The sequence below is a fragment of the Panthera tigris genome, chromosome F3 (genome assembly GCF_018350195.1).
Source record: "Panthera tigris isolate Pti1 chromosome F3, P.tigris_Pti1_mat1.1, whole genome shotgun sequence".
In the NCBI taxonomy this organism is placed as follows: Eukaryota; Metazoa; Chordata; class Mammalia; order Carnivora; family Felidae; genus Panthera; species Panthera tigris.
The window spans coordinates 19,042,744-19,065,953 of NC_056678.1; the positions used below are offsets into that span (position 1 = coordinate 19,042,744).

At 46.4% G+C, this 23,210-nt stretch overlaps 1 protein-coding gene across 3 annotated transcripts in view; it reads right to left on the reverse strand.

The window, feature by feature from the left end:
* Positions 1-23,210, reverse strand: part of ASTN1 (astrotactin 1) — a 302,406-nt gene that overhangs the window by 163,140 nt on the left and 116,056 nt on the right. The gene's annotated exons all lie outside the window — the stretch shown is intronic.

Consider the following 23,210-nt stretch of genomic DNA (forward strand, 5'->3'; position numbering starts at 1 on the left):
GCTTGCAAGCAAAGCTTTATACAATTGCTATGTAACTCATCCATTCATTTCATTACGCAATCATTCAACAAGTTTTTACTTACTTCAGCAAGGCATTTGTCTACTGGTCACAGGGATGGAGATACTGCAGTGAAAAATACAGGTATAGTTCCTGAGCTCGTGGGCTTCACACTCAAGTTAGAGGAAACAGTCCCTATAATTTGGCTTTTAAAGGTAAACTCAGGCACAAAAGGAAGATGAGAACAACTCACCAGGGCTTGGAAATGTCACTGCTCCTCATAACAGAAGAAACTGGGGTAGGTAAAGATATCTCGGACTGGAGGTAGTACCCTAGGGAACACGTCGGGGCCAGTGGAGTCCTTCCCTTATCTGGTATCAATGTCATATGATCAGTAAATCCCAGAATACAGAATCTCCATCTATCAAATGTCACTAAAGTTTAGGAGTCACTTGGGTTTTGTGAACCCTTGGCAGAGAAATGTAAAAGCTGAGATTATGTGTCCAGCTACCATCTGTCAAGGGACTGCAGCCAATCAATCAACTCACATTTCAAAGCTCCGTTTCACCCTAGGAGTAACCAGAAGAGTGAGTCTGAGACATAATTAATTGTCCCTCAAGGCAACTGGACACACGGAATTCAAATTATATTCCTAAAGGAATTAAATGGTGTTAGAAAATCAGAATGAAATAGACAAGTTTGGTGGTCCATGTCTCTTATTTTCTCCCACTAACAATGCCCAAGGGTTGTTGGGGCAAAGGGCCTCTCTCATGTATGACAGTGATCACTTACATCTATCTCTGGCTTTCAAAGGAGACAGACCAACAGGAGAAAACTGTGCAAGTCTGCATGGCATCGCCGGCCATACTCAAATCTAGATCCAAATGTTTCAGGGGCAGTAAACAGATGAGGTACAGAGATGACTTTTCAAGGTCTTGTCTGACCCTGTGCTTCTGAGCAAAACCGGACCTCATTTACTAAGAACATGGAGGTCACCAGTAAAACTGCAGGGCCAACCAGCAGAAGGGCTCTGGGCAAGCTGTATTAACTCCTCTGCGCCCTCCCCAGGCTTTCATCTAGCAAATAAAGCGACTGACAGAAATGAATGGACTCTTCCAACTTGAAAACTTCCTGATTGTTAACACTGATCCCTGTCAAACTGGAAATAGCTCTAAACTGGTGGAGAAAATGTCTTTGAGCTCTTCCTGCGCAGGAAAGCCAATAACTACAGACCACAGCAATAATGGAACTGATCCTTCAGAGGTGGGCTATCAACCCTACCTAGCCCAATGGAACGCGTGATAGGAAGCCCCAAAGGCACAACAAGGCCTTTGAAAATTAGATGATGTCATCAAAATTGTGGTAACATGTTGTTGACCTCGAGGATCCCTTTACTGCCAGAAGGAGTCACCTAAACCAGAAGAGAAAGCCTCTTGGTTTGTTCTTCTTGAAGATTCTCTTTCCTGTGGTGGCTGGCAAACAGAAATCCATTATCCCCTGCCCATCTCTTTCCCAAATGGAAGACGAGAGAAACATGTTAAGCATATTAAGTAGTGAGTTCAATTTATAAATTATTAGGAACATTACCTCCCCTTGGGGGTTTTCCGAAGTCTTTAATCGTGTGGAAATGCTTTCCAGTTGCCACGGGCCACCACGTTAATTAAGAGGCCTCAATATGTCCTCTGGGGCTTCTGACGTGAATTGCACATCCCACGTGGGGGACAGAGCTGCCCTGCCTGGTTAGCCTCTCACTGGGGCAGGATACTATGTTAGCTGGCTGCCATCAAATGCTTTAGGACCCCTTCCCCATGCTTCCAGGTGCAAGAACCCAAAGCTAAGGGAAGAAATAGAAGGCCTTCCAAGACCTTCCCTCATTAAAACGCCATTTGGGGAGGTAGAGACGGGGACCAAACAGACAGCCTTCCATAAGCAAGAGACAATCCCTAAGACTAAGAGTCTTCCAGATTGGGCAGGTTGACATCTGAAGGCTCTTCCAATCTGAAGACACTGTGAATAAAGTTCTTCTCCGGAGGAGACTCAGCTTGCTAGCCTTTTATTTTTTATTTGGTGGCTTTTCCCAGGTCCAAAGATTTAATTCGGTTAGATTTGCTCACTATTCTTCTTCTTTAATCCAGGAAGTTGGTCATCCATTTCTTTATGAGCCTTCAGGAGGTTCATTAATGAGAGCCTGAAGCCCTCTAGGGAAAGTGGCTGGAGGCTAGCGTGCTGGAGTCAGCCCGGGCTATTTCAAGTTGTCCTCTTTCAGGTTCTTTTTATAGAGCTGCTTTTTTGGTTCTTGGGATTTTTTCTTGCCTCAGAACCTTAACTTTGCTGTCCCAAAGCAAACGAAGGAGTGCATTTGTTCATAAGGAGCTCAGAGCTCTCGGATCTTCAGTGGCACCAGGCGCCTGTTGTTTGCCTTAATGAGAATGCCAAAGCCAGGTGCAGCCGGGTGAGGCAGCGGCGGGGGGGGGGGGGGCAGAAGCAGCTTGCTGTATGCAGGGTGTTCCCGGTCCAAGGCTAGCCTAACGGGTCCCCTAACTCCAAAGACCTGCCTAGATCTCAGCAGAGTGGGAGAGCATGGAGGAATCAGGACACTGGGCAAAGCTGAGGTCCTCCCGTCCCTCTAGATATAGACGGGGCAATATTCTAAGAGGTGCCTTGTCAGACACTGTGGATGGGACCCCCCAATCAGTGTTGTGTTAAGAGGCTGGCCCCACATGTAATGTGGGGTATGTGCGTGTGTGCACGTGCACAAACGCATGTACTATGCACGAGAGGCAGGCTGGGAGATAAAAGGGTCCAAAGAGAAGCAAAAGCACTCCAGGTCGCTGTCTCAGCAACCCGTGGGCAGAGCTGCGTGAGACAGGCTCCCTCCATGGGCTATGTGCACCAGCCCTTCAAAACTTCACAAGCCAAGCATGAAGCCAATAAATAAATATCTCCAGCTGGATAATGCTCAATGCTTATTCTTGGCCACGTTCCTTTCCTCCTTTCCTCTTTGTTTTTATGCAGTAGGTGATCTTGATGAAATAAAATAATAACAATAATCTGCTCCATTAGGACCAAACATTAAGGGAATTATTGAACAAGTAACAGAAGAGGCAGCTGGCACAGGATATGCTAATGACCATTAGACTTTAACCCTCCTTCTCTCTAAACATAATGGAGTTGTTAAACCCCTCTTCCTCTCATCTCCCAAAAGTCAGGCAGCCCAGCCCAAGGGGAGGTTAGAGGTCTCAAAGACCTAATAGCTCTGTGGGCAGCAGCTGGGGGCAAGCAAATGAACAACATTAATGACTAGTCACTGAGAGCAGACCGTATGCAAGGTACCTGTCAAGACTCCAATGACTTCAGCTGAAAAAAAAAAGTGGGGTATAGCAGGGTGGAGAGATTCGAGATGGCAAGATTTCCCTGAATTTGGTACATATCACTTTCTGAACCAGTGAAGACTTAAAAGCTCTGTTTCCTCTCCGGAAAACAAACAAACAAACAAAAAACAAAAAACAAGCTGAGATGGATCATTAAAAGCTGTGCTCTTCAGAGATACCTGCTAGTCATGGGCTAGGTAGAAGACCCAACACATAGGGTGTGGGTCTTGATCATATTCCTGTCCCACGCAGGAAGGTACAACTTGGTCATAATAATTGCCGTGAGGTCTGGTGTGTTAGGGTCTAGTCAGATACTCAGGAGCTCTGCCCAGGAGATTCCTCTCAGTGGAATCTCCAACGGTGCAGTGTCCGTACTAGGAGAGGTGACAAACCTACCAAGCTGAGGGTTAGTTTTGTGAAGATCTCAAAGGCTACAAATCACTATGAAAGCATTCTCGGCATCTACAGCAATCCCATTACACATGCTTAATCCATGCCCCCCTACTAAATTCCTGTCTTATTTTGTAATTCTATGGACACACTGCCTTATTCCTTCAGTATCGAAGCAATGAAGAAGGAATAATAATTACCATGTGTAAAGTATTTACCATGTGCCAAACACAGCACACGGTGAATTACATTCATTATTTTACTTAATCCTACCAATAAATATAAGTAGCAGAAATTACTGTTTCCATTCTTAGATGAGAAAACAGATTAGAGGGGTTAAGTCACTTGCTCAGGTTCGTGTGGTAGTTAGTACAAAGCCAAATCAAGACTCAACCACTGGTCTTAATGATGTTCTATGACCTGGCTGAGTAGAAAGGGGCCCACCATCTGGGCCTGGGCCAGGGCCCCAATTCCCTAACCTCCATCTTTTCTAAATTAAGCCCTGAATGGCCTTGCACCTACACATAACTCTTAGGATTATACAAGTAAGGATTCCCAAATGTCTGCATTGTGGACAGTCTACACGGTAGATGTCCTGGACGCCCCCAATCTTCTTCAGTTGAGCTTGATCACAGGGTTAACCAAATGCATCATTTCAAGCAGTAATTTAATTGTGCCAATGGTGGCTGTATTTACCAGGCAAGGGAAATCTATTGTGATCATCTATTGTGTCATTCTGACGCAGGCAAGGGAAATCTATTGGAGATACCTATTCTTGGGTGGATGTTTTTTTTTTTATTTTTTTTAACATTTATTTATTTTTGAGAGACAGAGAGAGAGCATGAGCAGGGGAGGGGCAGAGAGAGAGAGGGAGACACAGAATCCAAATCAGGCTCCAGGCTCTGAGCTGTCAGCACAGAGCCCGACGCGGGGCTCAAACTCACGAATTGCGAGATTGGGACCTAGGCCGAAGTCAGACACTTAACCGACTGAACCACCCAGACGCCCCTTGGGTGGATATTTTCTAAGTGAAATCAGCCGTCTTAAGGGTTGCAAGGTACAGATGTTCAAGCATTTCCTTGAGAACAGTCTGCCATACGTGCACACAGACTTAGGTCCCTCTGCCACCTGAAGCCCTTAGTCTGGGATCAGAGACCTAAGAGGAGCAGTGGATGTTTTCCATAATATAACAGCACATGTAGAAAACAGACTTGGAAGAAAGTGTCAGACTTGAACACTTTCAAGGAGGCCAGGGACTGCATCGCAGTCGGGTCACCTACAAGTTGGCTGGCCAACAGACCTGAAGAAGGTAAGAGAAAGCCTTGCAGGTCATGTCTTGCATTAAAACTCAAAGGATGATAACGGTCACTCCCAATGCAAGTCATTCAAAGCTAGTCAAATACAGAAGTCAGCAAAACTCTCACACACAGCTTTCTGCTCATAAAGGATCTCTCACTTGCAACGTACTTCACCCACAAGGCTGATGAGAACAACGGGCACTCGTGGCCACAGCTCTTGTAACAATCCAGCTGTGACTCAATCTTGGCATCCAAGTAAGATGCATATTAAAGCTGAAGAACTGTAGCAAAGGGAGCAGGCGAAGGAATTAAGGACAGCAGAGATGCTGACATACAAACGCAATTAGCGTATCCTATGCCAAGATATCTTCCAAGCCCTTCACTCTTGCCAACAAGCTTTGTCTGATATCAAAGAAGGGAGGGAGAGGGAAGACTGACAGTCAAAAGAGTCTCCTCTTGGGCCATGCGCTAAGTGCTGTGGCTCTTATTTCTGCCTCTTAAAAAAATTATTATAATTCAATTTTTCTCTGGAACTAATCAAGCACAGAATCTGGAGAAGAGGACTGGTTTGGGAAGACAATCTCTGAGTGAGGCACTGACGTCCTCATTAGGGCAGGCTTCCTTCAACTACCACCTCCAACATCAGCAGCACATGGTCTTTGGCTAATTATATTTTTGCAGGCAAAGCCATTGTCAAGTCTTCAAATCCTCCCCATTGTTAATTAAAAAAAAAAAAAATTGCCCTGCTCTGCCTCCTCCCTCCCTGGCATCCCACCCACCCATCGCCGCATGATGTCAGCTTTGTTCCTCTGGTTTTCCAGGATTTCTCTCTTATATTTGGCTTCTGACGGGGAGGTGATGAGGCTGAGTACAGAACTGGACACCTGTAACTTGATTTCTTCACTAGCTTGTCCGTGGCTCACTTTGTTCCTGGGTGGAAACTAGTCACCTCTACCAGGTCGTTGGGCACAGGCCCAGTGTTCACCAGCCAAAGATGGGCCCAAGCAGAGGGAAGCTGGAAGCTGAGCCCCAGCTCACCCCTCTGTCCGCCCCCCCCCCACCCCAACCCCGTGGAAAGTGACAAAAGGCCCAACTCTGCTATAGTTTTGATTTACTGATCAGTGGCTGGATCATGTAGTGTGAATCCACAGGTCAGCCTGCTCTGGCCAGAGACACTCTCATGATACAAAGATAGTCAGGGGTTCTTGCTTCCAAGGCAACTGACGAGACAGACATCATCTTTCCAGACAAGACATTATTCTGTACCTGGGGCGGGCATGTGCTGCTGACCCCAGGAGGGCCATTCCCAGCCAACCAGCGGCACCATTATGATTTAATTCAGATCACCGCGTTCATGGGATTTTATTTTTCTACTTTTTAATAGAGGTGATTTATTTTTTCTATTTTTAAGATTCAGTGTTATTGTAAGGGAGGGGGAGGGAGGGAGGGAGAGAGAGAGAAAGGTGGGTTGAAAGGAGTAAGTGGGAGAGGGAGGGAGAGAGAGGACACACGCCCATGCCTATTGCCTATCCCAGAGCCTTTGCCCTCTCCCTCCCCTGACCTGCCCTCCCTCACCATCCCTTTGCCTAAGCCCCTTACCCCCGCCACGGCCCCCACCAGAAGTTCCTCTCCTTCCCAAAAATGAGTTTGATTTCTACGATCCTAGGACATGTTTTGTCCCCACTCTGAAAGCATATGTGGGCATTTCTGAATTAATCTTTAATCCCTAATTCTGCTATGTCCCATATCATAGCTCTGACTACACATGCAGGCAGAGACCCCACTTTAAAAACTTTCCACAGCCCCATTCTCAGCATGGACAGTGCACTGCTTGATTAATTAAAGTGAGGTTGGCTTGGCCAGGTTGATACAGCACACAGAACATGACTTTCCTGCTGTCTGTCAACTCAGACTTAAGGCCTCCATCAGGGAGCCCAACTTCACTCCTCTCTGGTGGCTCCCTGGCCAGTGCTGAGAGGTCCCCTCGGCACAGAGCCACCCAGGAAGAAGTCAGCTCCGGTAGGACGTCAGCATCCTCACCCACGAGGGTGGGTGGTTCAGATGGGAGGTCCATGCTACAGACCCGTCATCCAGAGGACGTTAGCTGTGCTTCCAGAAAGCACGATGGCTTCCATTTATCCAACCTCGTTCTGACTTGTACCTTTTTGTGCCATCAGCAAAGCTGCTGTGAGATGGCAGGGGCCTCACTTAAACCAACAGCCATTTTTCCTCTAGAAAAACTAACTGGCCTGTACTTGCTTACTCCACAAAACTCCGCGTGAATCGCGTCTCGTCACCAGAGAGGTTAAAGAAATTTGTCACCACATTTTTTCCTTATGATTGACATATGACTGACATATGACATTATGTTAGTTCCAGGTGTACAATATGATGATCTGATATTTGTATATACTGCAAAATGATCAGCACATTAAGTGCAGTTATAAGACATCTATGAGCACCTAATTATAGGAAAACCTCTGCTACGTGCTTTACAAAGGGAAGAGTGTGAAGAAAGTCCTCTCTCCTGGAAACCAAAGCTTTACTTTTTGTTTTCATTAATATATGCATTATCTGTATTTATGTATGCACATATATTTGCATTTATCTTTCCGCTTGTAGAGAGTGACTGCAGGTAGGATGTAGGAGTTCTCGCTAACTCCGTTCTGTAGTGCAGAAACTGCATCTGCCTTAGCAGAGGGCCACACACTGTCAGGACCAGCCGTTCTCAACGGTCTTCCCCGCCACCACACCATGACGAATGCAGGCTACAAACTGGCTAGACCCCACAGGCACACCCAGTGCCGGCTGTAACCCCAGCGAAGTTTCCTCTGGGTCAAGAAACCAGACCAGAATGCAAGCTGAGTGAGAACGACTTTTTTTTATCGGGCACTTATAATGTAGACTCTATTCTAATGGAGAAAAGGAAACCAGTTACAAATCCTGACACCGTGACTATTATCAGCGTCAGATTCAGCTGCCACAGTTCACAGCTGATGGGGACCCGGCACCGTGGCCGAGAACTGCAGAGGTGTGAACGCAGCCACCGAGGATATGAAAGGCGAGCCGTTTGCTTTGTCCAGAGGCTGGGTCAGGGACTGTCCTGTCTTCAGGTCCTGGGAGGGGCCCTCTAAATTTATAACACTAGTGGGTACTACCCCAGTCCTTCACCCATGCCCTGGAACACTCAAAACCGAAGTCTTCACTCTGAAAATATCTCACAGTGATTTTGCTCAGTATCAATTAAAAAACAATTTTAAAACATTCCATAGACGATGACGGATGAATAGATGGATAGAGATGGCCTTGTGACTAGCCAGCTCTGGTGGGTAGGGTAGTCTTCCCTGGGCTTCCTGTTCCATGATCACGTGAAGGGAAGAGGGGAGGTGATGGTTTAGTGGAAGAGTAGGGAGCCACAACCATCAGAGAGGAGACCAGAGTAGAACATTCCACCAAAGGTCTTGCAAGACGAGGGAAGGCGAGCTGACCAGCAACCAGCTTCTGTTCCCAATGGCGCCACTTACCAGTCATTCAGCCCTCGGACCTTTGAGCCTCAGCGGTCTGTCGGATTTGCTCAGCCTTCTTCATGGGGTTGGCCGTTCATTCCCAAAGTCCCTCTCGGCCTCCTAGCAAAGACCAGAGGCTCCGCTAGGATGCAGAGATGCGGAACTCCTCACCTTCACCCCCTCCCTGCCCCCAAGCAAGGAGTTCATGCTCAGGGAGACAGCCGCACGCACAGATGACGATGAGGTCCGTGGCAGGAAGGCGTGTCAGGGACTGCAGAGCATGACTCAACCCTGCCTAGAGGGAAAGGGGTCAGGGCATTTTCCAGGGAACTCACGGGCGAATTTTAAAGCCAGTAGTTAGAAGCAACTCCACTCAGAAGAGAGGAAAGACATTGTAAGCCAAAAGTAAAACACGCGTGAAATCACAGAAGTATGACACAGCAAGGGACTTCCAGGCACCATGACCGAGTTGGTCAGTGTGGCTAGGACAGAGTGGAAACCGAGGAGACGAGATGAGGGTCAGGCCATGAAAAGGTTAGCTGGGAAGTGACCTTTCAGAGTGAAGGGAATTACTTCAGGTGTTTTGTGAGCTAGATGATACCGTGCAAGCCGCACTTTGCTAAGAACAGCCTGGTGGCAATGGGAAGGGAGTTTTTTGTTTACGTTTATTTATTTATTTTGAGGGACAGTGGGGGAGGGGCAGAGAGAGAGAGAGAGAGAGAGAGAGAGAGAGAGAATTCCAAGCAGTCTCTGCACTGTGAGCACAGAGCCCGATGTGGGGCTCTAACTCATGAACCATGAGATCATGACCTGAGCCGAAACCAAGAATTGGATGCTTAACTGACTGAGCCAACCAGGAGCCCCGAAAGAGGGAAGTTTTTGAGGGGAGCAAGTCAGAAGGCAGCGTGAACAGGTGGAAATCGCCTGTAGCAATCTGGTGAGAGGAGGGGGCGGGGCGGGGGGGGGTTTGGGGAGGGAGGCTGTCCTACCAGCGGCAGCAGAGGGGACAAGTACAGAAGGATTCCAGTGGCATCTGGAGACTAAAATGAGAAGAATTTGGTGCTGGAGTGAATGAATGAGGAGGGGGAGGAAAGGGGGTCTAGCCTGGGTGACGGTGTTGGTGGCCCTGTCACCACAGGAGGCACAAGGGGAGGACAGGGTGGGTGGGGAAACACTGTTCACAATGCATGTGGGACACCCAAGCAGATATGTAAGTCAGAAGCTGGTAGGAGAGGCCAAGGCTGGAGACAGAGGCAGTTATAAGGACCAAGTGAAAAAAAAAAAAAAAACATGATACAAACAAATTCTACTCATTTCACAAACACCAACTGGGGACATTCCTTGTGTGAAGCGTCGTGTTGGTAGCTGTAAGAAATATAAAGATGAATCAGACTCAAAACCAGATCCTGCCATTTAGGATCCTGGAGTCTGGTAGGGAAGACAAGATTCATCAAAATTGCCTTTGGATGGAAACAGACACCAGCCATAAGAAAGGCTCAAAGAAGCCTTTCCTGTTCGCCCGGCCATAGGAGACCAAGGGGGAGGAATGGTCTCCAGCTGAATGATGCAGAGAGGTGGCCAGGTGGACACATTTGAAACGGGACCCGAAAGAGAGGTAGGATTTGAATGCATACACATGGAGGGGAAGGAGGGGCCCAGGAAGACATGGCCACGGCAGGTGCAGCAGCAGTGAGTAAGAGGGTACAGAAAAGGGCATCCTGGGCAATAAGAATGAGTAGGAGGACAGATCCCTCTCTCCCCAAATAATAAAATGCATTATTTGTGTAGATGATTCTCAAGCGAAAGAACTACTTTTCTCCTTTTCACTCTTCTTTCTCTGCGACCCTAGTGACGTGGAAGGATATTAACTGGATAAGGCAGCCTTTGACATAAACGCTGGTATAAAATTCTGGAGGCAAACGCAGCCCTTTGAACACACTCACAGTCCCACACAGGAATGGTTACACGGCCCACTTCCCACTCCAATTTTTTTCATTAGATGAAATCAGGTGAAAATGAACATCAGATGCAAGTTTGATCAAAGAGGCAAAGGAACTCACAAAGGGCATGTGGAAGAGGAAGCAGGGAAGAGAAAGACAGCAGGGTCTCCAGTGCCTTAGAGACTGAAGACGGCCTCTCATTACTGAGAGAGGTGGCACTGACTTGTCCTCGACCTTGTCCAGATGCCGTCCTGAGAACCAGGAGAGCTCTCCCAGAAGGGAAGTCTGGGAGGTGTCCTGTTATTTGGCAAGGCAGAACCCACTATCTTATCAGGAATTTTCCTTCCAAAGCAGACCTACAAGTGCTGTCCTGAGAAGAGAGCACAAAGGGCCACTGAGGCCGTCAGGGGAGGAAGAAATATAAAACCACCGGCTCGGTTGTGCTTGCCAGAATCACTCCGCCTCTGGTTTCATCGCAGTCATTCTGGGTAGAAGGAGAAATGTCCTCTTTGAGGACTCCAAGTGCTCCAGAGGTGACTCCAAGATGCACCAAATCCCCCAAGCAGAAGGTTGTGGTCTTTTATTTCCCACGATGTGCTCCCTCCCGTGGTCCAGGAGCCACTCCACTCTGAGGCCGACCCCAGGAGGCTCCCAGTGTCCTCCCTGAGGCAAAGGTGGGGGCGTGTCCAGGCAGACTCCGTGGGAGACTGTGAGGACGGCTGGCTGAGCACAAGAGGCCCTGGGCTAGCAGCTCAGCAAATCCTGAGGACAGGCCCCACTGGGCCACGGGAAAAGGCTCCCAGCCACCAAACTCCTTTCGACAGGTCAGCACAGCGGGAAGTGACAGCTCTCTCCCTGGGCAGAACCACTTCCATTCAACCCAACCTACAGGCAGACAAGCCCGCCATTTTCCCCGCGGACCATCATCCCACGTTCGTAAATGGGAAAAAGAAAAACAGAGTTGCTGCAGGGAGCAGAATACAGTTTCTCTGTATATTACTCTGAAGTCTGTTTTAACTGGGGTTGCTAGTGTCCCGTATGTCCTTCACTTTCATACTCCTGGAATACCAGAGCTGGAAGCAACTTACAAGGTCATCCAGTTTGGGATTCCCAAGGCAGAGTGCCCACAGCCCATCCATGTGCTCCTAGTTGGCGCCATGCCAATGGCTGGCAAAAGTAGGGGATGTTTTCATTTCATTCTTTTATACAATAATATTTTTCCTAACCTGTACCGATATCATTAACGATAACATCAAACCCCTGGTTTTGTTGGCCTTTTCATCTAAGGCAAAAATAAGTTCAAACCGGAAAAGCCAGTCAATGTAAATAAAAATATTCAGAAAATACCAAGGCAGATTAAAAACAAAACAAAACAAAAAAAAAACCATGGCACAATCCGAATGCCTAAAGTTTTAAGAACACTCATGTGCAGATGAGAACAGGCTTCTGGCAGGTGAAGACATATGCCTGCAGTTTCACAGACTTTTGTGGGGAAAAGGCCCATAAGCAAAGCCTCCTGATTTCTAATTCAATGCTCCCCTGGTCTCCCTGGCCCAGCATGTATCACTGTTGAGGGAAGAAGAGAAAATGCCGTCTAGGGGAGCACAGCCTGGTGGCGCCACTCTGTTCTGGGAGTTCCGGGCAGAGCCCCAGCGGGGACACGTTGGTGCTGCCCATTCCAACCGCAGGCGGGGCCCAAGGATGGTGGCTATGTTCTGACAGGCTGGAACTCTCAGGTGCCGAGGCCGCCTGCTCTGGTCAGCAGAGCCCCCGAGGCGGCCAGCTGAAAGCCCAGGGACGGTGACCTGCATGTGTACACGCCACATCATTTAGGGAATAAAAAGAATCAAACTGGGATGCTTCAACATCACCGTTGGGAGGCAGAGCCCTCCTGCGTTTGTTTGTAGGGTGGCTTACCTTCCTTCGTAAGAATGTGTCTGAGGCCCAGACAGGTCAAGTTCTGACACACTCACTCCTCTACGTCCCAAATGCTTATGCGTCTCAGTCCCAAATTCTTCCACCTTCTTGCTCAGACAGAATATAGGAAGGGAGGAAACAAAAGGCTGAGCCCTTTAACAAACACCTGCTGTCTGATCTCTTAGGGATCTCATATGGCCATGGTGCTTTAGGGGGCTGCAGAAGTCCCCTTAAGTTCACCTTAAGCAAACTTCGGGACTGGGAGCCAAGCCCAGAAGGCCCAGATACTTCTCCATGAGGCACTCACTGCTGTCAGCCACAGTTCAATATATCAATTAACTGAGCATCTGATTCGCCCAAGTTAGAAGGCTATTTGACTCATCTCTTGCTATTCGTGGATGTCAGCAGCAGTGACAGAGGTATCAGGAGAATCATAAATAGCAAGGCAGCAGCAGGAAGCTCCCGACCTCCTCGGATGTACCACGGAGACTCCTGTGCAATCTGGAGGAGAGCTACTGACATCAGCCTCTCATGCAGGCAAGACTTCCAATGAACCTGGGCTCATACTTGACAGGGTATGCGATAAGGCGATTTTATGAGGTGAGGTCTCTCAAAATGCCTCGTCCACCTTCAGCCTTATTTATAAGCAAGGCAGACAGCCACCACTAACTCTTAAAGTCCTTAAGTATCGGGGCACCTGGGTGGCTCAGTCGGTTGAGCGTCTGACTTCGGCTCAGGTCATGATCTCACAGTTTGTGGGTTCGAGCCCCGCATCAGGCTCCATGCTGACCGCTTGCTCAGAGCCTGGAGACTGCTTCAGATTCTGTGTCTCCTGTCTCTGCCCCTCCACCACTCACGCTTTGTCTCACTCCATTTCTCAAAAATAAATAAATGTAAAGTCCTTACATATCACAGACCAAATGTATCATGACCTGTCTGGAAGCGTAATAAACTTCTCTGCGTGCATGTCCACCAACATTAGGTGTTTCTGTATAAGGGGCTGTTGTAACCTATCTAAACATTTCACAAAAGTCTACTGTGTATGTCAAAATCGAAACCAAGCAGGAGCCATCAGCCTCATAGGGAAGGAAAAAAAAAACTGCATATTTCCTAACCCATACCTTGTTTATAATTCCCTTGTCAAGTCTAAGCATATTTTGTTTTCATCAACTTTGTCTTCGCTAAACCCATCAATACCTCTCAGGAGAGGCTAATATGCTTGTATCTCACCTGAATTTGTGCCTTGAATTTGTAGCAAGAACGATCTCTGTCAATGTCTGCCTTAAGTGACAATTATAATCAATCTATAGGAGTCTGACTAAAATGAGCAAACTATTATCTTTCACTCTGCAAATGGTACTCTAACACTTCCACTAAGTTGTTAAGATTTCAGTCTCTGTTTACGCGCTGTAGACAAAAGAGAATGTACTAGATGGGGATCAGCCGACTACGGCCTCTAGGCCAAATGGTGCCCACTGCCTATTTGGTAAATAAAGCTTTATTAGAACACAGCCACATTTATCCATTTACTTATTGCATATGGCTACTTCGGCACTATAAAATGGCAAGAGTTGGGTAGTTGTACCAGAGTTCAAACAGACTGCAAAGCTGCAAGTGTTTATCATCTGGCACTTTACAGATCCGTGGCCTGATTTCCTGCCATTGCCCACACAGGCTTCTGTCTCTGGGCACATGGCTGCCTACATCCACTATACCCAAAGCTACTCTGTCCCCACCAACCACCCATTGAGTGTAGGCTTGAGGTCAGATTTAAAGGCAAATTTCGGGTCAGTGAAAGAATCACGAAACTTCAGACATGGGCAGAAGGTAAGAAGAAGGCAGCATGAGCTGGAGGAAAGATAACAGCCTTCAGATTAAGAACCCTGAGTCTTGGGGAGCCTGGGTGGCTCAGTCGGTTAAGCGTCCGACTTCAACTCACGTCATGAACTCGCGGTTTGCGAGTTCGAGCCCCGCATCAGGCTCTGTGCTGACAGCTCAGAGCCTGCTTTGGATTCTGTGTCTCCCTCTCTCTCTGCCCCTCCCCTGCTCATGCTCTGTCTCTCTCTGTCTCTCAAAAATAAATAAATGTTTAAAAAAATTTAAAAACAACAAAGAACCCTGAGCCTTTTCACCAGTGCTGGCCACAAACGTCTCCCATCAGTCCATGCCTTCTCTTCCCCATCGTGAACGTGAGTAACAACACTCTTAGATACCTCAGCAGAACAGAAATTCCCATAATGACATCATTTGGTTTGATAAAATAAATAAATAAATTAGTGAAGTTCTTCCAGGGAATTTGGAGCTGGGATCGTCCTCCCAAACCATAGGATAGCTGCTAGGAAACCCTGTAAACAGTGAAACAGAAGTGGCTTAACAATGCCCTAGATGTACACGGCCACATCCCGGCTTCACAAGGGGCCCGTTCTGTTGCCCTGATGACCTTAATTGCCTCAGTCTTGACCCTGAGCACAACTCCTCCAGGACTCCTGCAAGGGGCTGCCATGATCCCAGCTGCTTTTCTGGCTCCATAAGGTAGTGGGCCCTGGAGTAACACACTGCGCACGGAATGGTTACAGGCAGCTTGCCCGGCACCCCAAGGGTTTACCTGGTTCGTATTTACTGGGCACCTCCCACGGGCCAGGCACTGTAGGAAGTGCTTAGTAAGAATCATCTCATTTAATCCTCAAAACAGCTTTAAGAAGCAGAATCTATTATCATTCCCATTTCATAAATGAGGAAAGTGAGTTCAGAGAGTTTTAAGCAACTGACCCAAGGACACTAGAAAACGTAGTAAGGGGTAGAACAGGGATTTAAACTAGTCTCTCTGATAACAAAGTCTTGCTATAAACTCCCGCCCTGAAGTTCAATACACGGACTGTATAGTCTTCTCTGGAGTCTTGGCTTCTCGATGACCTCTGTCCAGAGTCAACCCCAGGCTTCTCTGCGATGCTTTATCCGTTTGCTCAGTGCAGATCTTCACCCTTTGATGTAGCTCAGAGACTGCATCATGACAGCACCTTCCTTGCCCAGTTCTCTATGAGCTTTCCCAATGTTCATCAAGTGAAGGGTCTCTACTGTGCTAGCCAGAGGAAGCAAAATTATCCCACAGCCTGGAAAACTGAACAAACCGGCTGACCCTGAAGCCAGCAAGCGGCACAGTCACGGCAGAATGAAGTCTGGAGTCGGATGCGTTTGCCTTGAATCCTGGCTCCACCTATAAGACCTCGGATCTGTGATGTACTTTCTCGAAGTCTCAGTGTTCGTATCTGAAAAGTGGGAGAATTACCATCTATTTCACTAGATTTTTAGAGAGTGGACTGATATTATGCATGAAAGTGATCCCATACGTCGCCTGGGACCCAGCGAGTAAAAATGTTAGCTTCATTACTATGAGTATCACCAGTTCTTGTTATCGATTTAAACCCCACAGAGATTATGACTCCCGCTTTCAAAAGGATCTTCAGAGATTTTTGGAACTAAGTACTTAAAATTTGTTGGCTTCTATATCAAGTGAGCTAAATTGCCGAACAGAGTATTACATCATGTTGTTAAAAAATAGTACCATGAAAATGTGGCCTCTTAGCTGTTCGCCTTGCTGTCTGGAGAAATGGGGGCAGCTTAAGGTCTCCATGAGCTTCAGGAAAGAGAAGAACAAAACTGTAAAAAGGATGTAAAAAATATAAAGAAATGGAAAAGAAGGTAGACACTCTACCTGCCTCCCAGTTCTGCCAAAGGCCATCCTCCAATATTAAGTGTTAATAATATCATTAAATGTTCCTTGAAAGCAAAAGGTTGTCTTATTAATTTTCTACCTCCTTAGCCTGACAGATACTTGTAAAGAATCCATATCTAAATGAATGAATGAGTCAATGATTTCTTTTAAATCAATGACAGGTCAATAATGCTTTTAAAATGTTTTTTTGTTTTTAAAAACTGCAAAGATGTGAAAGTATGTACCTGAAAAAGCCTACATTTATTGTTATATGACTTTCACAATTTAGAGTGAAAAGTCCCTAACTGCCCTCTTCCCTTCCCTGCCAATAAGCCCGCAGCCAGCTGTGAGGCGGTGTGGCTGAAGCCAAGGTTAGCAGGTGGGTGTAGCCAAGCTGAACGGAATCTGAGCTTTTGGGGTTAGCTGTCTGGTGTAGCCACAGGAAGAAAGATCTATATTCCAACTTGCTTGTGGGTCCTAGTGCTCACAGAGTTACTGGTTTTGAAGCAACAATGGGGGAAAAGCATCAGATGAGGCTCAGCAGTCAAAAGTGGACAAAAAAACAAAAACCGACGAAAGGACATGTAAGAAATACTTACTGGGCACCCACGACTGGCCAGAATATGAGCTGGTGCTTCTTAGAGAACAGAGTCTGGACTCTGCCAACTGCTTCGACTTAAATCCTGGCTGTGTAACCTAACAGCTGTTTGAGTTTAGGTATGTTACTCCACTTCTCTGGCCCTTGGTCCCTTCATTTATAAAATGGGATGATAATTATCCCTACCTCATGGTGTTGTGATGAGAATAAAACATACGGTAATATATACCGCAAGTACTTTAGAGTAGTGTTTTTTCGGGGGATTTTTGGTGGGGGTGGGGCAGAGGGAGAAAGAGAGAATCCTAAGCAGGCTCCACACCCAGCATGAAGCCCGATGCAGGGCTTGATCCCATGACCCTGGTATCATGAACTGAGCCGAAAATAGCGTGGGGCGCTTAACCGACTGAGCCACCCAGGCTTCCCTGCAGCACACCCGTCACATTGAACAAGCAAATCATGGGATCATGGCTTCTCTCCTCTGCTAAAGAAAGTGGTTCCGAGCTGGGCCTGGAACAGGACTAGTCGTGTTCTGTGCCACCTAAGCCAACCTTCCTGTAACCACAGCCAACGGGAGAAGGTTAAGGTTATAGCCTCCCACGGGGTGATTTGAGAGGAAAAAAGCTGTCAACAAACAAGAACTATGGTAACTAGCTTCCCTCTGCTTGTCTCCCTAAGGAGTCAGGGGAGATGGGGAAAAGCAGGGAACCTGGCAGCCACAGGGACAGGGATGGACACGTAAAGGTGCAAGAAGTCCCGAGGGGTCACAAGTGAAGTGACTTGGTGAATAAATGGATAGTACAAACATTGAAAAGCATCAAAATGGGGATGAGATTTACAGAGTACGCTGGACAAAGGAGCTAATTTATGGCAATGGGAACAATAAAGAGGGACGCGTCAAAGAGCCAAACCACAAACCAGCCGTGGATGCTGGGGGCTGACAGGGTGACTCCCAGATCCTGCACAACCTTTCAGCTCCAGAGTTCATGAAATTCTACTTTGAGGATTTTTTTTTTTAATTACAAGATTCCTGTAGGGGCGCCTGGGTGGCTCAGTCGGTTAAGCATCCGATTTCGACTCAGGTCATGATCTTATGATTCGTGGGTTCAAGCCCGGTGTGGGGCTCTGCGCTGACAGCTCGGAGCCTGGAGCCTGCTTCCGATTCTGTTGTCTCCTTCTCTCTCTGCCCCTCCCCCGCTCGTGCTCGGTCTCTCTCTCAAAAATAAATAAACATTAAAAAAAAAAAGAGAAGATTCCTGTCTACCTTACCTCCATGTGAGTTACTATAGTCAAACGCCCTTACAGAGAAGGCCTGAGTGGATCTCCATTTTTTGGAAACTAAACAGCCTCAGCAGTGAATGTATCCATTTCACAGTTGAGGTGAGAAGCTTCTCAAAAGGTCAGCAGATTACCTGACGTCGTATAAAGCCAGGCTCTGAAGCTTACCTTCCAACCCTAAACCCAGTGTTTCTTTTCCACACATCCTAGCCCCCCCCCCCCACACACACACACCCGTGTGAATATGGGAGCAGAGCCAGCACTGGGAATAGCCCAACAACTGAAACGGCTAATGGACTCCCATGTACCTGCACCTAATGCGCCTTGGCAAGACAGGCACAGCCAAACCATGGTGCCAAGTGGGGAGGTTTAAAAACCAACCTTCCCTTGGCACTTGGGAGAGCCCCCAAATGGGCCCTGGCATGTCCTCTCTTGCACATCAGTCTGCCAGTAACAACCCAAGCACAAGGAGGTTTTGTCTGTAGGGATCTTGCTATTATTTTATGAACTGCCCACCATTTTCTTAGTAGGAGGCCAAGTACAAGACAATGGCTTTGGCAAGGGGACAGTATGGCCAGTAAGTCAGTCCTGCCCCATAATGGATGGCTTGAATTGCTAGAAAAGTTCTTTGGACTGAATCTGTTATCACTCTAGTTCTATCTTTTGTGGTAACACAAGACATGTCTAAACTCCTCCATTTCTTTCTAAAAAAATTTTTTTTAATATTTATTTTTGAGAGAGAGAGAGAGAGAGAGAGTGCGTGCATGCACATGAGTGGGGGAGGGGCAGAGAGAGAGAGGGAGACACAGAATCTGAAGCAGGCTCCAGGCTCTGAGTTGTCAACACAGGGCTTGAACCCACAAACTGTGTGATCATGGCCTCAGCCGAAGTCGGACGCTTTACTGACTGACCCACCCAGGTGCCCTTCCATTTCTTTCTAAAGATCAAAAAGAAGGATAGGGCATCCTCAGTTGAACTAAGCAAACAATATAAATTGACAATGAAGATGTAAAAGTGACCCTGATTAACGAATTTGCTAATGAATTTTTGTAACCGATTAGCTGAAGGCAAAAGGGACTGACAGAAAAAGCATCTAGCTCTCCTATGCCCACAGACACTTAATAATAAACCGATGGCCTTGACGGCACATAGCAATGACCATACTTAGAAATGCTCTTCTCTGCCCTTAGACGTGGCTGAGCTTTACAAGTGCAGTGAAGACAGCTTCAAGCAAAGTAACACACGATGCATAGGCAGCTGAACTGAACTTGAGCGAGGATGCACAAGTGAGAGCAAGGATGGGTCCTCTGGCACAAAGTTGGCGACAGTCGTGGAAACACAGCCCTGGAAGCTCCCATAGGTATGTTCCGTAGGCTTTGTACTAACCCGGCCCAGCCGTTACTTCCCCAGGATACAACTTCTCTAAAGTGTCCATTCTATTTCCTGGATGCTGGGACTCCACAGTAACACCTGTGGCCTCCTTTGTCCCTGAACCTGGTTCTTTATGCTGTTTCTCCCAAAAGAAAACCACGTGTCTAGGGCTCACCTGGAGCTCCCAGAGACAAGGTGCTTGGAGACACCTGAGGAGCCAGCAGTTGAGGGCCACACGGACCTGCAGACACTGGCCGATGGGCCCCACAGAGGTGGGACTAGTGGTCTTGAGCAGACCCAGGCTTCACTGATGGGCTCCAGTCCCCAAATCTCCAGGGAGATAGACAAACGCTCAAACATTATTTTTTTCCACACAACTGTGAATTGCGCCTACGAGGGCTGAACTACGAAAGCTTACCTACCAGCAGGAATTATGACTGCAAAATATATATACCAAACTGAAGGATTTTTGAAAGGTTACTTGCTGTGAACACTGTATTTAACCAACCTATACACATATAGGAAGTCTATTACCACTGCCATCTTTAATTACAAAGATGAAATATATAGATAATACATTAAAGTGCTATTATGCACCATTCAATTCTTTTGCATACCGTAAGAAGAAAAATGTAGATCATATGGCAAATTAGCAAAAGTACAACATGGAAATTTAAACCCACAGAGTCTGAATATCTAAAGTCAAGTCATGTTAGGGGTGCCTGGGTGGCTCAGCTGGTTGAGCCCCTGACTTCAGCTCAGGTGGTGATCTCATGGTTTGTGGGTTCGAGCCCCAAGTCAGGCTCTATGCTGACCGCTCGGAGCCTGGAGCTGTTTTGGAGTCTGCGTCTCCCTCGCTTTCTGCCCCTCCCCCACTCGCAGCTCGCTCTCTCTCTCTCTCTCTCTCTCTCTTAAATATAAGTAAACATTAAAAAAACCAAAGTCATATTTAAACCTGACCTTCTATGCTGTGGAGTAAAGGATGTGCTTATAACTGAACAATTCTCTGATTTATGGATTTAAATTCACACAACTGATTTCCATTCGATGATTTGGCTTTCACTTGTTCAAGAGTTTGCAAAAGAGTATCAAGAGTATCCCTGTGTGCTTCAGTAGTTTTAAATGTCAATTACCTTGCAAGATTCACAATAAATCTCTTCCGCCCAGTTTGAATCATGCTGGAGGTTACAATACATTGTTTGACCCTCAACGCGGTAATCTAAGATGTCAGGAGGGAAAGAGTACCTCTTTGGAAAAACTAATTCAAAAATTTTAGGATGTGATTGAAAAATAAGTAAAGCAAAAGGGTTTTCAAAGTTTTCAACTGCCAAGTCCCCAGCTGAGGTACTGGTTTCCCTCAAGTCCACCATTTTACCGATGGTATACTTACACTGGGTGCAGTGGAAACAAGGACTCGCCAATTCTCATTCACAGAGTGTCATAAGGATACAAAAAAGGTATTCCTTTGCCTTTCAGTCTCTCATTACTTATACTTTGTGCTTAAAACTAAACACAGTAAATGCAAAATATAAAAATAAACAGTGGTCCCTGCATTGAGGCAATATGGATGGGAAAAGGGTAAACACAAAATCAGAGAAATGTAAACTTGAAGGTTGTCACAGAACCATTAATTCCCTCTGCACATATTGGAAATATTTAGAATTACCAGTTAAGCTTTTAAATATACATTTTCTTAACAAGAGAGAAAAGGTTGGGTGTATTCATATTTTGATAATCACCTTAACTTTTCTCTTTTTCAAATTATGCTATTTGGATCCGAACTGAAAACCACATCAGTATCGATCATTACAGTTAATGAAAAATAGCTCTGCTATTGTTATTTCATAACCAACAGGGCTTGGGTAATAAAATTTCATGTAAGTGCATTTTGCTGTCCAACAGTGTTACTAGTCAAAGGCCTGCAAAATCTTCTGACATTTATAATGCTCTCTTTCCAGATGCCTCAAATGGCTGCCTACTTCACCTCCGAAGGATGTGGTATAAAGCATATCAGATGAAGTCTACCAGTCCCCGAGTCTCTTAAGAAGAAGCCATCAGAGATTCTAGGAACGGTATCTTCAAACAGGATACCCTCAGGCTTGATTTCTAAGCTGAGGGCAGATACACAACTTTAGACTTTGAAACTGTGTCTAGAATGGAATGTTAAGGACAGGAGAGGCAGTGCGCGAGAGCGTATGGCATGGAATGGGAGCAGGGCAAGGTAAGATAGCAAGCTGGACTCGGAGAGACTCTCCTGACCACCGCGTCTTTGCCAAGGACGGGAGGGAGTCCTTACATCTTCACCTCACCTTGGGCTCCCTGTTTGCTTGCACAGGTCAAAGGCTTTCCTGAATTTTTCATGGAGACAGGGGCCTATCCACAGGCAAGAGGTCAAACACAAGACTTGCCTGCCCTCACCCCCTGCCCATGCTCTTTTAACCTTTGCCCCCTCCAGCAAGGTTGATGAATAATAACATAGTGAAGAGTAACGTAGAATAAACTAAAGTAAAGCTGAAGGAAGAATCTCTTCCATTTTATTTGGAAGACAGAATGTCATCGTTGGTCTATGGGTGACCAGTAGCATATGAAGGAAAAACTTCAGACACAGGTTGAAGGCTGACTTTTGTTCTCTTTCCATTTCAGCGCCCACGGTCCATTAATCCCCACTCGGTGGGGGGAGGCCTCAAAAAACAAAGCATTAGTAACGGAGGGCTTCTCATAGGGACTGTTATATTTTAAGGGCACAAACTATTTCCTCAAATCCTTTGGCATCCTTGATCTGCACATTTCTGTCTCCACGGTCACCCACCCCCCACAAACATGCATCTATGTGTGCACATACACATGCATGTGCACACACACAATACCCATGTGTATACTTCTCTAGAGAACTTATTGGAGCACATCATTCTGAGGATAGAAAGGACAGGATACTTGAAGACAGGATCCTTGCTACACTAAGATTCGTGATGCAGCAACGAGGACCAGCATTAGACCGTCTTTCCATGGATCCTCCCACTACTCCCTCAAGCCCCATACCAAACACACCTTCTGATACGTTGCCTGTCTTGACCATCTATATTCAGGGCCTTTCAGATACAATCATACCCAGTATTAGTCCTTAAGAATCTCCATACACTTCCTTTCACCCTAAACATTTCCTTGGCGTGATGACTAGTTCTTTGAAATGGTCTCAGACCAAAAGAAACAAAACAAAGCAAAACAAAAACCATCCAGAACAATGACGACTGCTTGTCACATTGATGGGAAGATGTGAATGGCTGGGGGAAATCCACCATTGTGCCCTTGTTTTCAGTGAGACCATATCATAAATGTGAAGGCAACGTGGCCTCTACATCTGTCACTCCAGTCAATGCCAGGGTTGATTCGGCTGATCTGCCCGATCTTACTGCTCTCTGGGAACTACAAGCTACATGACAGAAGACAATCTTCCCTGAGAGAGGAAATGCTAGTCTTTAATTAAGGATGTACAAGTACCATAACTGCCATATTAGAAACCTCAATAAATTTGTAAATGTGAGGCATGGCAATCTCATTTACCTGCCTGCCTTCCAGAACATCTAAACATTGAGGTTTACCATTTGCTCTTAAGGACTCTTTTCTTGACCATATAGTTTAAATAAAGTAGCTTGTGTATATGCAGGCAATCTATCAAGCTAGTTATTCGTGCAGAGATCAGTGGAAGACTTACATTCTGAGATTTCATCAGAGATTTTATGGAAAGAGTTTCAATGTCAAATATTTGGATAATGGGAATTTTTATGTATCTGAAGTGTGCTCAATTTCTCCCAATTTGATAAACAAAACCAAACA